The following is a 14374-nucleotide window of genomic DNA, read 5'->3' as shown; positions in this document are numbered from 1 at the left end:
CGGGATCCGTAGCACTCATCGCATCTTTTCTCTTGCTTTTTTAGGCTAGTAAACAACAGAAATGCCCCTCTGCCCTCGCCGCCCCTCCGCCCCAAACCCCACTCAGTACAAATATACTACAGTATTGATTTATCCCCACCCCCTCCCTCCCCTCCGTTTCGTGACTACTGCACAGAAAAATATTACACGAAGACTTCGCACTCTCATCCAACACCAGTTTCTTTCTTTTTTTAAGGGTTGAAACTATGGCTGACACGAACCAGAGGGGTGGTGTTTTCAGGGTAGTTATAAGAGAGGAGAAAGGGGGGATGAATAAAAAGGCTCCGTATACTAGGGCACGTGCCCGCACCCCTAGGAAAATCCTTACACCCTCCCGTTTTATATCGCCTCCCTTGCCTACTGTCAGACGGAGAAGGGGTGATTTTTTTGACAATTTGAATGCTGCAGCCAGAAGCGCGGCTGTATGTGTGCGGTTGTTGATTGTAGCGTTGCGTAGGGTCCGCCTCATGTATACAGTGGCTAGATGAATTGTAAACAGTCCCAGGAGCCTAGCGGCGGGGTTCGGGACGGGCGGCTGCAGCGTACTTGTGTTAAGAGATAGGGGAATCAGTGAACGAGTGAGTGTGTGAACGCGCACACGGCGATAAGATGGAAGTGCTTGGTGATCCAGCGGCGCGACTTGCTTCTCGTGACCCAGTGAACGGCCGTGATCGATATTCGTAAGCGAGTGAGTCCACTGTTCTGTCATGCTGTCGACCGAGTGTCTGGGATAGCTGCGATGTGTGCACCTACGAAATAATTGCAGATCCTAGTGCTAGTGCGATAAGCACGGGGATGCGCAGTGGAGACGAGACGAGACGGACGCTCATGCGTGGTGCGGAAGGAAGTGCAAGAAACGCCATTCAGGGACTGTGTCCGTATTCTGTGTGTACAAAATTTTATTTTCGTGCCAAAGTGGCACATACGTCCTCGGATCCTACGTACTTCGTTCTGACGATCGATGAAGCCGTGCATCTTGTAGCGTGTGTACAATACCGTGCATGTTCAAGTCACTAAATGCTCTGAAATACAAGAGCCAAGACTGAAGATTCGAAATGTTTTGAATCTTAGTGGCATGGTTGCAACGTTTCAGTGTTTCAATTTAATATTACTCTAATATCTACGCTGTAATAACAGTACTTCGTCTGTTCCTTAACATTAACTACGTTTTCATGGAATATTCAAATGGATTCGAATAAGCTTACATTATTGACAACAATCCTTCGATCCCTACTCTTATGCAATTATCGATACCTATTGAAAATGATTTTAATACGGAAATTGAAGTTTCGAAAGTATAGTTATGTTGGCTGCATGTTGGCCATTCTGTAGGCTTTAGCTATAAACAACGTTGTGTTTTCTAAATGAGGCACATCTTCTGGCTGTTAAAGTGGAAAGATAATAATAGCTTTCAGGAAAATATACAAAATATTATGTTATAACATGACTTTTCAACTTAAACTTGCTCTCACTCTTGGTAGAACAGATGACAGTTCAAACAAATGACGATCGTTCATGCGCTTAATGTACTGAAATCATTTTGAATGAGATACGGGTTTTTATACAACTCAATCCATATTTATAGACTACGATCCGATCACACTTTTTTTTTTAGATATATCGTCGTTGAGACTCAGATCGTTTTAAGCCTCATTTTCATGAAAGCTTCAATACGGTAAACATATTCAAATCGATTTGAATACTCCATGAAAAGTAAGAAATAGACACTAAACACGTATCCGCGCTTATTCATTGCTGTAAGAGACTAGCAGTTAAGGAAGACTTCGTCCCGCACCACGCAAGTATTGCACTCTCCCGCCTAAAGTGGCGGGAAAATTCACGGACATTAAACTGACCCAAAATCTCGCAGAAAAGCGAAAAGCACATAATGTAATTATGCTACTTTGTTGAGCCGTGTTTTACAAGCTACAACTGTAATATTAAACTTTGTCGCGTCCGAGAATCATTATGTGTTAAGTTGGTAGTGTTACCGTGAATCGTAGCAACGCCAATGTGAAGTCGCGCGCATGGAAGCATGCACGTAGTCGCTCAGCTAAATAACCCAGACACGTTGGTCACTTACAGTTACTCTAAATGTGTTTGAGTGCTTTATATTATTATCTGCTAATTTGTTTTGTAGTACATATTTATTCGTATTTTAGAATAATGTGACAATTGAAGGCATATTCGTGACGATATGTTTCGAATGTCAAGATGTCTGTGAGGTATAACTACAGACTATAAGTCTTCGTTTTACATATGGTATGTTTGTTTATTTTTAACATTAGGTGGAGATATATATAATTTAGATATGAAATCATGTTTTAAAAGAAAGTTAACTCCATCTTGTAATGAGATATTTCGATTCAACGTGGCAACTTGCAAATCCATTCGTTAGGAAGATTCAGAAACTAGAAACTGAAGTGGACATACGTCGAAAACAATATCGTTGAATGTGTCTGCACATAGGACTATATGATCGTAGACCCATGATGTATATTGTCGCTTAAGGTGCAAATGCTCGTGTCCCACAAAATCAAAATTTTGCAGAAGAATGTATTTGTCGCCCTTAATTGCAGGCTTACGTGTTATTGAAATTTTTACTTTAACCGCAATTAACATTAAAATGTGGATTACGAGACAGTGCAGGTAGATGTGCATCACGAATTCAACGGTACCAAAAACTCAGATTCGAAAAATTTGAGTATTTGCATCTTATGCGATGATATATTACAGTATATATATATATATATATATATATATATATATATATATATATATATATATATATATATATATATATATTTATCGATTATTTCTCTACAATCCAGAGATTGTTATACACTAAAATATTTTAAGAACGTCTCCCAAAGGAGTAAAAATTGCTGTCATTTTGATAATTGAAATAGCCGCGGGTGGCATTGAAAATTATTTCATTCCGGAATATGCAGTCCCTGGTGTGTTACCTTACTGCTGATTGCTGCAACGATACTTTCTTGGGGAATGTCCAGCGTTAGGATAATAATTTTCATATTAATTTAGCTTAATTTAGTTATATTTTTCGCTGTTCCTATGTCACTTCGAGAAGAGGTGATACTGCAAATTTTGGATTAAAAACATTGCAGTATACACTAAAATCTCGGTACATTCCTCATATTCATTTAATTTACATTCCCTGTTGCATGCTTATAAAGTTTCGTGGTTCCTACTTTTACTAGAGCTATAGGATGAATTGAATTTTATGATCTTCGCAAGTGCCCGTCCAATGATGCGAAATATACATAAGTTTGAAAGAAAAGAAATTTGCTGAACTCTATACACAGAAGTGGAACGAAGTAGGCCTACTTAGATCACTGACAGTGACTGAATTGCGGGAATGTTAAAAATATTTTTTGAAATCGAAATAGATTTCAAGTCTCTTCCCAGGGTTAATTATTCGACAAACGCAACTTCTATTAGCGTACTTTATTTCTGTTGACGCTAACCTAACGGTACCGGTAAGAAAATAAACGTTAGCATAGGCCTAAGGAACATTAAATTGAATAAATTAGTGAAAACAAATTCGTATTGAAAAAAGTTGCAGTAATTGAAGGCCTCCCTCGAAAAAGGGTCTAACCTCAAATTAATGAAACATGTGACTTCGACGGAAAAAGTAATTTTGAAGCATTAATTTATAATGATAAAGAAATATAACCAATACCTGAATAAACTTGTATTCTTGATTAATGAAATAGTTCTGCTAATAATTAATATACCCCTGAAATGATTTTTTTTTCCCTGAAACGTATACATTTGTTGGTTACACCCTTATTCGAGGGAGGTCTTCAATTATTGTTTACCAATATCGAAAATACGAATGTTTTCCTCCCTATTAAGTGTCAACTGCGACACGGGACTTTACTAGGAAGGGGAGAATTCCGCCTAAATCAAGGCGTAGCCTATGGCCGACTATATTTTCAAGGAAATAATAAAGCGATGTACGTTGTAAGTGCTTAGCTTGCACTAGATTGGAAATTGTTTAAGACTTATATGTTAATCACTATAAGATATTCTTATGTTTGGCAATAGGTAAATGCTAGAAAAGTAACTGTAACTAATATTGGAAGAAATGTCATTGAAACAGACAGGTAAAATAAAAACCTATTCTTGATTGGATACGTGATGGAACTGCGCAGAGGTGAAGACGAGGAGTATTAGAAGAAGGACACTGGAAGGAAGAAAAATTTCACGGCGTACATATTCAAAACTAGATAGGGAACCATGACTGATGAAGTATAAGCTTCCAGAATATTCTATCCATGAAAAATACAAGAATGAACGTATTGCTTTGCTAATTAATTTTTATTTAAATGTGATTAAGTTGAACTTTCGTCTATGTGGAGGCAGGGTAGTAACAGTATCGTTCTTATACCCAAACCGTTGTATCTATGTACTTGACAGTTGGTTGTAATTTGTGTTGGCAACCCTTCCCGGTGAAAAGAAAATTGAAGAACGTTGTGCTGCAACCATCTGAACCAATCAGAATATAGCATTTTCTGTCAGTTGCTGTTGCTACTGCGCGGAGCGCTGCTGTGTTGTCGGTTTACTACGTGCTGTGTCACATGGTGTTACTATACGCGCGTAATTTGTGTGTTAGTGTTATAAATAATTTGTAGCGCTGTTGTGAAATGTTGCAAGAAGAGGAAGAAAGAAGGACATCTTTTGGGGAATGGTAACTAAATAAGTAAGAATCCTTTGCGTAAAAGCATAGCATTAAGGCGTCAGAATTGGTGTGAAGGGGTCGTCAACTGTGATGTAGTGGTCATTGTAGCAACATCACATCTCTCGCTACCAAAATGATGCAAAGTTTCAGGTGTATAATTAGAACGGTTTGGGTATAGCAATTGCACTACGCAAACCACATTATAAATTAACTTCTAAAAATATCGCAGTAGAAGTCTGTATAATTGCCAGTTATTACTGATTAATCAAGAACCTTATCTCGAAATTTACGACGCATATATTTTCCGGTGGTTGTTAGAAAACAATAGCTTATAGAAAAGATTGCGGGTAAGTACCGCAATATACTGAACAGCACGTACTCTTTGTGGACTTGTTTTAAGAAGGTAAATTAAATCTCACAACACAACACAACACGCTTTTTATAACTACGTCTATAGTATTACTTACACCTTCATAATTTCTGTTATTGGGACATACAGTTATATCACATTCTAGTATATACAGTCGCGAAGCTCAATACGTAGTAAATATGCAAACATTAGATAGTTGCTCACCACTAGGATCGTTAATATCGCCTCATTACAGACAATGCAAAATAGTAACGTCACAGTCTATTGTTTCTAGCACCCTCAAAACTCAAGCTTCGTGACTGTATATAGTAGACTGTGGTTAGATTTCTTTGCAGGCAACAGTAGAACGAATAGTAGCATTTTAAGGTTATGTTATGCTTCAAGAAAATAAATGTCCTGAATTCTTAAGCGGCCCTTAGGCGATCAATATTATTGCACAATATTTAAGGTTGCATAATAATATTGAGCGTGTGTGAGAGTTAGGTTGAAAGACTAAGCAATATTTTTTAGTATATGAATAACTTTTGAAACGTATTGCGCAATCTAAAAATATTGTACCGTCATTGCGCAATATCCCGTCAGTTCACGAGAAACCGTGGAGAACCTACAGTCGCTCACCTGTCACAGAGAGTCGTCTTCTTCCTTTGTTTCGTCTTTTTCCGTAGTTGATAATTTAGTTCTTTGTTTTGTTTCCATATGGTGTTCTTTCTCTTATTAATGCGATATGCGTGCCAAAAGTGGAGAAAGAGAATTTATTATTGGAAGCATACAACTCTACAAAACTTGACGAGTTTAGGAATCAGTTCAATACTGTATTAATCATAAAATAAACATACCTTATTTTGAAATCAGATTTTCAAATATTCCTCCTTCCACTTCAGTGCACTTGTCCGCACGCATGTGAATGGCGCGCGTAGTGTTTCGTATAGCTTGATTCAGGGATTTTGGCCCTTGCAAAAAGTAAGTAGATAGACTAAGAGCGAGTTACTCATCACTATTGGCGGGCTGGGTCCCACAGTCATAACACTAACAATTCTTATCATGTCGCGGTACACTCCGTCTTAAAAACATAATATTCTTCCACACGTCCCGTTACAAACCACTACGTCTGTTGACTAAACAATGTTCTTGACTTAGTGTCCCTCAGCTACGAGCATAGATATTATTTTTATCTTTTGTATTCCCTCTTCTCCTGCTATGCACGTTTGTGATTAAATTTCTTTCTTATGACGCAACACACAGCTAGCTCAATAACCAAACAAGCAAAGACAAGGGCCAAGATTGTTGAATCGAGCTGTACCTCGGCAAGCCTGTCCCTGATAGCGCAACTGATAATCACCAAAGCTATCTTCCCCTTCCCCCCTTCAAGTCATAGCGCAAATTTCTATGTAGTCTACGTTCCAATATTTGTGTTACAATGCAAGCAACTCCAAAGGCAGTTTCGCAGTATTCATTCATTCATTCATTCATTCATTCATTCATTCATTTAACCTGGTAGAGATAAGGCCGTTAGGTCTTCTCTGCCCCTCTACCAGGGGATTACAACTACAATATGAAGAATAAAATTGCAATTAATATGATGTTTGTATTTTTACGCATAACTTTCAAACTAATGATAATCGGACGCAAGTACATGACATTTATTCTCAAAATAGCCTATACAACTGATTCCTAAAGCGCGAGTTCTTAGTCGTGAATCGCCTTGTATAGACAAGAGAAAATGCTACAGCACCGTCTTGATAATGCAAAGTTTTCAAGCAAACCAAATTATTGTGCAATAATATTAATTTCGAATTGAGCTCTTTAGGTGAAACGTTAAAATTTTCCTACAAAATATTTTGAACCACGGAATTGTAAATTCTACTACTTTTCTTCCAATAAGTGTGCAGTTTAAAGTGCTTGATACAAAAATGAACACTAAGAAAAAATATTGATAAGTATAATGTAAAATTTCATTGAGACTCTACCAAGCTAGTAACTTGTACAGTATTTAAACACTTTTTTGATATTATGTGCTTATAATATCGAATTGAAGACAAGCCTTCCTTTCAAACTGAAAGTGGAGAAATCAAGGAAGTATAGAGCCTCATAACTGACTTTATTGTACATGTTTATTACAGACTTCTTGCGACTTCAGTTTTTGTCTTGTTGGAATTTATCTGAACTTCTTTATTTTACATCTAAGTTTGTCTTCTACCGAGTAGATCTTTCTTTTGCTGTCACACTTGATTGCTAGAAAGATATTGAGTGACCTGCAAATGTTTTCAAATGTTTGGATCATGTCCCATGGCAAAGAAAATAAGCTTGCTTGTAAAGACGGACCATGCTGGCTCTATATCCGCCTGGGCTATGTTGAGTTTGCTATCTTGTTGGTAAGAGTCCCATAACCTTGAAATCACTATGTAAAGAGGCAGCGGGCTTCACTGTCACATGATTACTGTATGTTTCCCGTATCCCGCAGCTGACCTTGAGGATTGTGGGAAATAATTACAATGTATTCAAAGTAATAAGGCAAATCATATGAAAAAGTATCAGTACGAAAAAGATTATTAATATTTCATATTCGATTAAAAATACTACTTACAAAAGCTAATTACGTACAAAACAATTTACATACAATTCAAAATCAATTTACATGCAACTAAATGTTGCCAGGAACTGTGTGCAGTTACGTACAAACAACAAATACATACAGGGTGGATGATAACCTCTGTACCAGAATTTAAGGGGTTAAATATAACAAAACTTTTATTACACTTTTCCTTCGATAAAGCACCATTAAGCAGGAAAAAAAAAAGTATTTGCCAATGTTTGCAGCGGTCTATTTGCCTGAGAAAAATGGCTATTTGCTGTACAAGCAGGCAGGTAAAAATGTCTTGAATCTTTTCTTGCAAATTAAACCGTTTAGCCATGAATTTGAATTGAATAATAGCGAAAATCGTTGAAATGAATATTGCAACAAAACGCATGTCGCGTGTTACCGACTGAGTATAGCAGAGGGAGAGGGGAAGGTAAGGAGTGCAGGCCGCGATTGCTTAGATGTTGCCAAATGCTTCATAGAAACATGACGATTTCCTCTAAAACGGTGAATGTTAGAGAAAAAGCTTGTTTAGATTTTCAAACTTCTCCTCATGATCTATTATCAGTTTTATTTTGGTGCAAAGCTTTCCATCCAACCTGTATAGCTGGATTACGTATAGGCCTAACCCAAGTTCTACTGCGGCGAATATGTTGGAAACCATATTTTTGGTGTAATATGTAGGCGATTTCTATAAAAATTTCGTTTTTCTTTTGCAGCAATAGCAAAATACTTTTTCTCCATACATTGGAGAAAAACAAGTGAAAACAAACCTTTCTGAAAAATAAGCATTCATATCAAAAGTTGATGGTTTGAAACAAATGTAATAGAAAACCCATTAGCAATCATTAAATCCGAAATAGCAAGGAAATAGCCTACTTGCAGCTGCAGAAGGGATAACTAGATTGGTTGAAATTAGAAGTCAACAATGTATTCCGTAATTATTATAACTTGGTAGAAGCAGATCCTCAGCATTTCCTTAGTAGAGCATGCAGAGACCTCGATGTAAGATCATTAAATGTATATGTACGTGAACGACCACAAATATTATCAGAAAATGCAGACTCTAAATTTCTAAAATTTTATAAGGAAATGAACTCACAATTGGACAGAAATTACAAGGAACCACAACAAGACTTATTAGAACTTAAATATCTGATAAAATATAAAAAAGGTTACTATAGTCCCGTCACTCTAATTTCCGGCAGCCAATCGCGTTGCAGGTCGGCTACATTTAAACGTGTGCGTCTTGTGATTCGCTGATTCATTTCTTAAGGCTCGATAAATACTTAATATGATCGCCCGGCATTTTAGCTCTTTCGTTGGCGTTCGCAGAAAGCACACGAAGACGTTATTTGCTGCTCAATTATTCGCTGAATTACATTGCGTTTGATTTATTATCATAGGAGCTACGACATGATAATGTTTAACGGTGTGGCAAATAGATTCCTCGTATGGTAGCTCGGCAACGTAAGAACAAAAATGGCGAACGATACTACTTACCTAGACTTTATAGGGCCTTCACTTTCTAAGACGTAAGCAAAGAGGCGGAGTCACGCCGGAAATAACAGCGTCGGGACTATAATAATATTTTTTAAAATTTACTTCTTACTTTAAATTAAATTTTCTAAAATTTGAAAATTTTCACGCATATTATTTCATAACTCCACAACCATTAGAGATAGAATTCTGAAATTTTATACACTGATTTAACATGCATTTATGCAAAAGGTAGACTACAATAATGCCCATTTGTTTGAAAAAAAAAAATAGATCACAAAACATTATGTAAATTTTAATATATTTGATATAGGACAAATAAAAAATTAATTGTATTAAAATAAACAACTCTACATATCTGAGAGTAGTCTACTTTTCAGAAATAGCTATGTGTTTATTACATGCAAGAAAAATATTAAAGTTGTCAGAGAGACCATAACAATGTTATGGTTATTTTCATTTTGAAGGTAGTTTCAACCGATAAGCAGAAGTACAATGAGTATAGGATAAATGGGGCCGTTAATTTACTTATCATATAATTTATAGTGTTATTAACTATATTACATTTTATTGATTAACGTTTTCGGCATACTATGCCATCATCAGATCATGAGAAATTATCACTTATACATGCTTCATATTGGTGCAACATAGGTTAAATGCAATATATTCAAATAAACAACAATAATAATCATGATTACACTAGTTATATAGACAATACTCGTTATTGGATATGTCCAAATTCAGCTGTTTGATTGAACACTATGTAAATGTCATTACGTCATAATATGTTAAAATACAAGAACAATAATTGGATAAAATTATAACAAATCTATAAAACTATAAAACATAACTCAATGTTATGGTTACCAAATAATGTACCTGCAGAATTTTTTGTTTTTTTTTTTTCTTCCAAATTTTGATAAAACTGGTTTGAAAAATATTATTAGTAACCTTTTTTTATACTTTTATCAGATATTTAAGTTCTAATACGTCTTGTTGTGGTACCTTGTAATTTTTGTCCGATTGTGAGTTAATTTTCTTACAACATTTTAGAAATTTAGAGCCTGTATTTTGTTATAATATTTGTGGTCGTTCACGTACATATACCCTTAAAAGACATAATGGAAATGGTTGAAAGGACTACTGGGATGATTAACAGCAATGTCTCTGTGTAAGATGAAGTTTTCCCCCGAGAACTGCAGTTGTGGCAATTTCACCGTATTACTGTGAATGGCAAGCTACCAGGTAAATCAGAGCTTCAGACTACAACAGAAGAACACCCATCCATCTTCGACCTTTGCCCTAAAATGAAGGCGCCAACCCGTCCACAACGAGTCACTCTCGTTTTATCAGCAGTACGCGCGATGCTAAGAATAGAATGCTCTTAATTTTGTGTGTTTACATACGTTTAGGGGGCAATAAAGCTCGTGAAATGCTCCGCTATCTCACGTAACGCTGCGCACCTGGTTTTCTTGCAGCCTCGCAAGAAATCCCTCCAATCAGACAGATACTCAACTCGGCTGGAAAACCGGTCTGTCAATGCGGGAGTCGAACGCAGCCTGGTTGGGGCAGGTTTTCATAGAACCCCGTATCTTCATGCAGTCTGTATCAATTATATTGTTGCTCTTATTAATATCATTGCTTGGAATGCTCATCGTCGTTGTTCCTGCAATAACTCCTATGTGACATATTTATCGATTTTCAGATTTTTGCTCTATTAAATAACTTAAATGGTGATACAGCAAATAACAAAATCTCCTATATGTAATTATATTTCTTTCTTTCGAAAATTTAAGAATTCACAGTCTCCTGTGTACTACTGGCATAGAATGAATAAATGTGTTTTCTTCCTACTGAACAATCGATCATGTATCACCGTCACTAGAATTATTGTCGTTGACTCCACTTAAAGAAAGAAGATTCCTCAACTCCCTCTTATTACTATTTAAAATCATCCACACCTCCACACTCTCTTACCTAGCTTCTCGTTTTGTTTACCTTTCACTACCTGGAACCCGGAACATGTACCTTCTCTCTATTCCTCTGCACAGAACAACCTTCTGTTCATCATCTTTCAGCATATCGATTCCACGCCTCTGGAATTCTCTCCCTGTCAGAGAGTGTCGGACAATATCAAAATTCAAATTTAAATTTAAAAAATCACATTCTATTTCATGGAATTGCTTGCTGAACACCTGTCAGGTCGCGCAACTTCGGCCTAACCCATGACCATGGATGGGCAACTCGTGCTCCCAAAGTGCTAAAAAACTTTGAAAGAGAGAAAGGCAGACGGAGCCAGCCGCAGCATTTACAAGTTGTTTGTAGTTTCGCTGCAAAGCCACGGTGCGCTCTGGCGGCTCATGCCGGTGATCGTGATTCTATTCCATGATTTGAATTTCAGAATGACGCATGGCACAATAATTATATTAATTTTAGACAGACTATACCTGAACACATAACAAAATTATATTATTTTCTAGCTTTGTAAATTAGCTTAGTACTGAAAACACAAACTGAATACAACCTTTTCGAGATACAACAAATATAGCTGCAACACTTATTTATTATTACACTATTTGTTAATATTTCTTATTATATATCTTATTTGAAAAGTAGAACGCTGGAATTTACAAGTCTTTATACATTAAAGAGTATTCCTCTGTTCTCAGAAAGGTAATAGTCTCTATTCGCAAACAATAACAAATTCAAGGAAGTATTTTTTACATGTCACGGCAGAAGAAATAAGCTTACTTCTGAGTTCTTTCTTTACTTTGAGAGCATTTACACTTCTTTCTTGTATTAAACTCTGCCTCAAGCACATACAATATACTATATATGGAAGCAAATAGTATATTTGAAAATTCTACTTAGGCAACCTTACGAACAGTTCGATTCCTGATTTTGCTGGAATCTGAGTGGCGCGCTGTTCTATAGATTTATTAATTCACGCTATAAATTTTCAGGATTTTCTATCGGCGTAAGCCAAAAAGATTTCAGAAAAATTTCGATTCCTTGTCAATTGTCACTGTTTCTCCAAACTTAGCAGTGAATTCTGCTGTAGGTCTTGAAGTACGGTCTTATATTTGATAAGAAGATTTTCTTATCAATCTTCAAGATAGTTTATAGTCAAAGAAAGTGAAGTTGTGTATGTTCTACATGATACTACCACATTTCAAATTTATCCATAAATGTTCTTAGCTAGTCGATTATATGTCGTGCAATTCTGTAACTCGCACGCACAACGTGCTAATGATATTTGATATCAGTCTCACCTTGTTGGTATCTCATTTTTACCTTTAGCTGTTCTAAAGCAGATGCAGACAGTATTTCTTTACTAAAACCTTTACTGTTTATTTGTAACATAAAATGTCATGAGTAAGAAAGTGTAATAGAATACAAGCTTTACCTCTCTTCTTGATAAAAAAATTCTCTTTTTACTCGTAACTAAAGGGAAATGATCTGGGAACTATATTGTTTTTCACTTAAAACGAGCCGCCACTTACTGCAAACGCGATCGAACTTGTGTCTTGAAAGAACCGCACACAGACAGTGCAGCTACTCAGAGTCCGTTCTACCTGCATTGAGATTGTGTTGACACTTTGAGAGCACGAGTTGCCCACCCATGCCCATGACATATAGTAAATATTGTAACCATGCTGTTGTAAAATTGACAATGAATATGTATTATTATTATTATTATTATTATTATTATTATTATTATTATTATTATATTTCTCTGTCATTATTTTCACCATCATTGTTCAAATTCATTGGCCTGGATTGATACATAGATCCTGTGCGATATAAATTAAGTATTGCATAGGTATTAGATAACCGTAATTGTATGTGGGATTCGAACCCAGGATTGTATATTCATGCCTTGCTACATCAGACTTTTATCTCCACGATGTTGATATTCCGTGACTGAGAAGGAAGCCTCACACAGTCCATGTAGCTGCGAACGTCACATTGTGACTTAGACGCATTGTCCACTCTTCCGTAGCGCTGTGTTTATGTTTGGGAACTTTAATATGATTAAGATAAGGAGAAAACTTGATTAGCAGAGACAGTGTTTACGGCAGTGACGTAGAAACAAGAATTAAAATATTGGCTCATGGTCGACGTAAGCGTTATGTCAGATTTTTTGTATTAATATTTACAAAAACTCAAACAAACAACTATAAACACATAGCTGAATAAGTAAACAAACGAATAAACAAATAAGGATGTAAAAAATTACAAATAAATATTGCAGTAAAATATTTGTCTTTCAGAATTGGATGCCTCGTGCTATAACTCTGGCGAACGATCAAAAAGAATGAACGAATACTTTGAACAGGGACTGAAATGCAGTAGAGCAGTAGAATTTAGCAAATTACCATTTAACAGATTTGAGTTTGTGATTTCTAAACCTTTAACGTTATGGGCTTATAATTTAGCTTCTTAATAACAGTAATATCCAATGTAATTGATTTAGGAAGACCCATTTCTTTATTAGGGCCTACAGTGTCACTTTCTACTTGGTTATTTAACGACGCTGTATCAACTACGACAGGCCTGCAGAACTGTAGCACTTGAGAGCGACTGCTTTCCTCCCCTCTTTTTCCCCACCCACCTTTTCTACCTGTGCGGTCACGGCGTTCTAGTTACGCTGGCTGCATCAACAATCATTCTCGGGGCGGAAGACGATCATCCCCAATAGAAGTGGAGTGAGGCTGACGTCATAGTTCCCCTACTTTGCGAGTTATGCAGGCCTGAACTACGAGATTATTTAACGTCGATGGAATTGGCGATACCTGGATGCTATTTGGCGAGATAAGGTCCAGGATTCGAAATAGATTACCTGACATTTGCCTTATGGTTGGGAAAAACCTTGGTGAAAAATCCAACCAGGTAATCAGCACAAGCGAGAATCGAACCCGCACCCGAGCGCAACTCCTGATCGCCAGGCAAACGCCTTAGCCAGCTGAGCTACGTCGGTGGCTCACAGTGTCATATGCTTGTAGAATTTTACTCTTAATTTTCTATTGAAACGTCACCAAAAAATATGTTGCCTCGTAATTTTCGAATTAGGCCTATTACTTATGCCAGTAATTCAGTATTACTAGTAACTGCAATAATATCTTTAAAATAACATTATAAGCCTACAATTACCATGGAAATTTTAATAAGAACATTTTAT

At 36.5% G+C, this 14374-nt stretch overlaps 1 protein-coding gene across 8 annotated transcripts in view; it reads left to right on the top strand.

Moving 5' to 3' along the window:
* Positions 1 to 568: 568 nt before the first annotated feature.
* FoxP (forkhead box P) overlaps positions 569 to 14374 on the top strand; it is a 965968-nt gene continuing 952162 nt past the window's right edge. For 6 of the 8 annotated variants that reach the window (XM_069838171.1, XM_069838170.1, XM_069838166.1 and 3 more), the window contains exon 1: positions 569 to 727. The gene's annotated coding sequence lies outside the window, so the exon portion shown is untranslated. The remainder of the gene's footprint in view (positions 728 to 14374) is intronic. The other 2 variants (XM_069838172.1, XM_069838168.1) reach the window with 1 other exon arrangement.

The sequence above is a fragment of the Periplaneta americana genome, chromosome 10 (assembly GCF_040183065.1).
Source record: "Periplaneta americana isolate PAMFEO1 chromosome 10, P.americana_PAMFEO1_priV1, whole genome shotgun sequence".
Taxonomy (NCBI): Eukaryota; Metazoa; Arthropoda; class Insecta; order Blattodea; family Blattidae; genus Periplaneta; species Periplaneta americana.
This window is presented reverse-complemented; position numbering and strand designations above follow the sequence as displayed.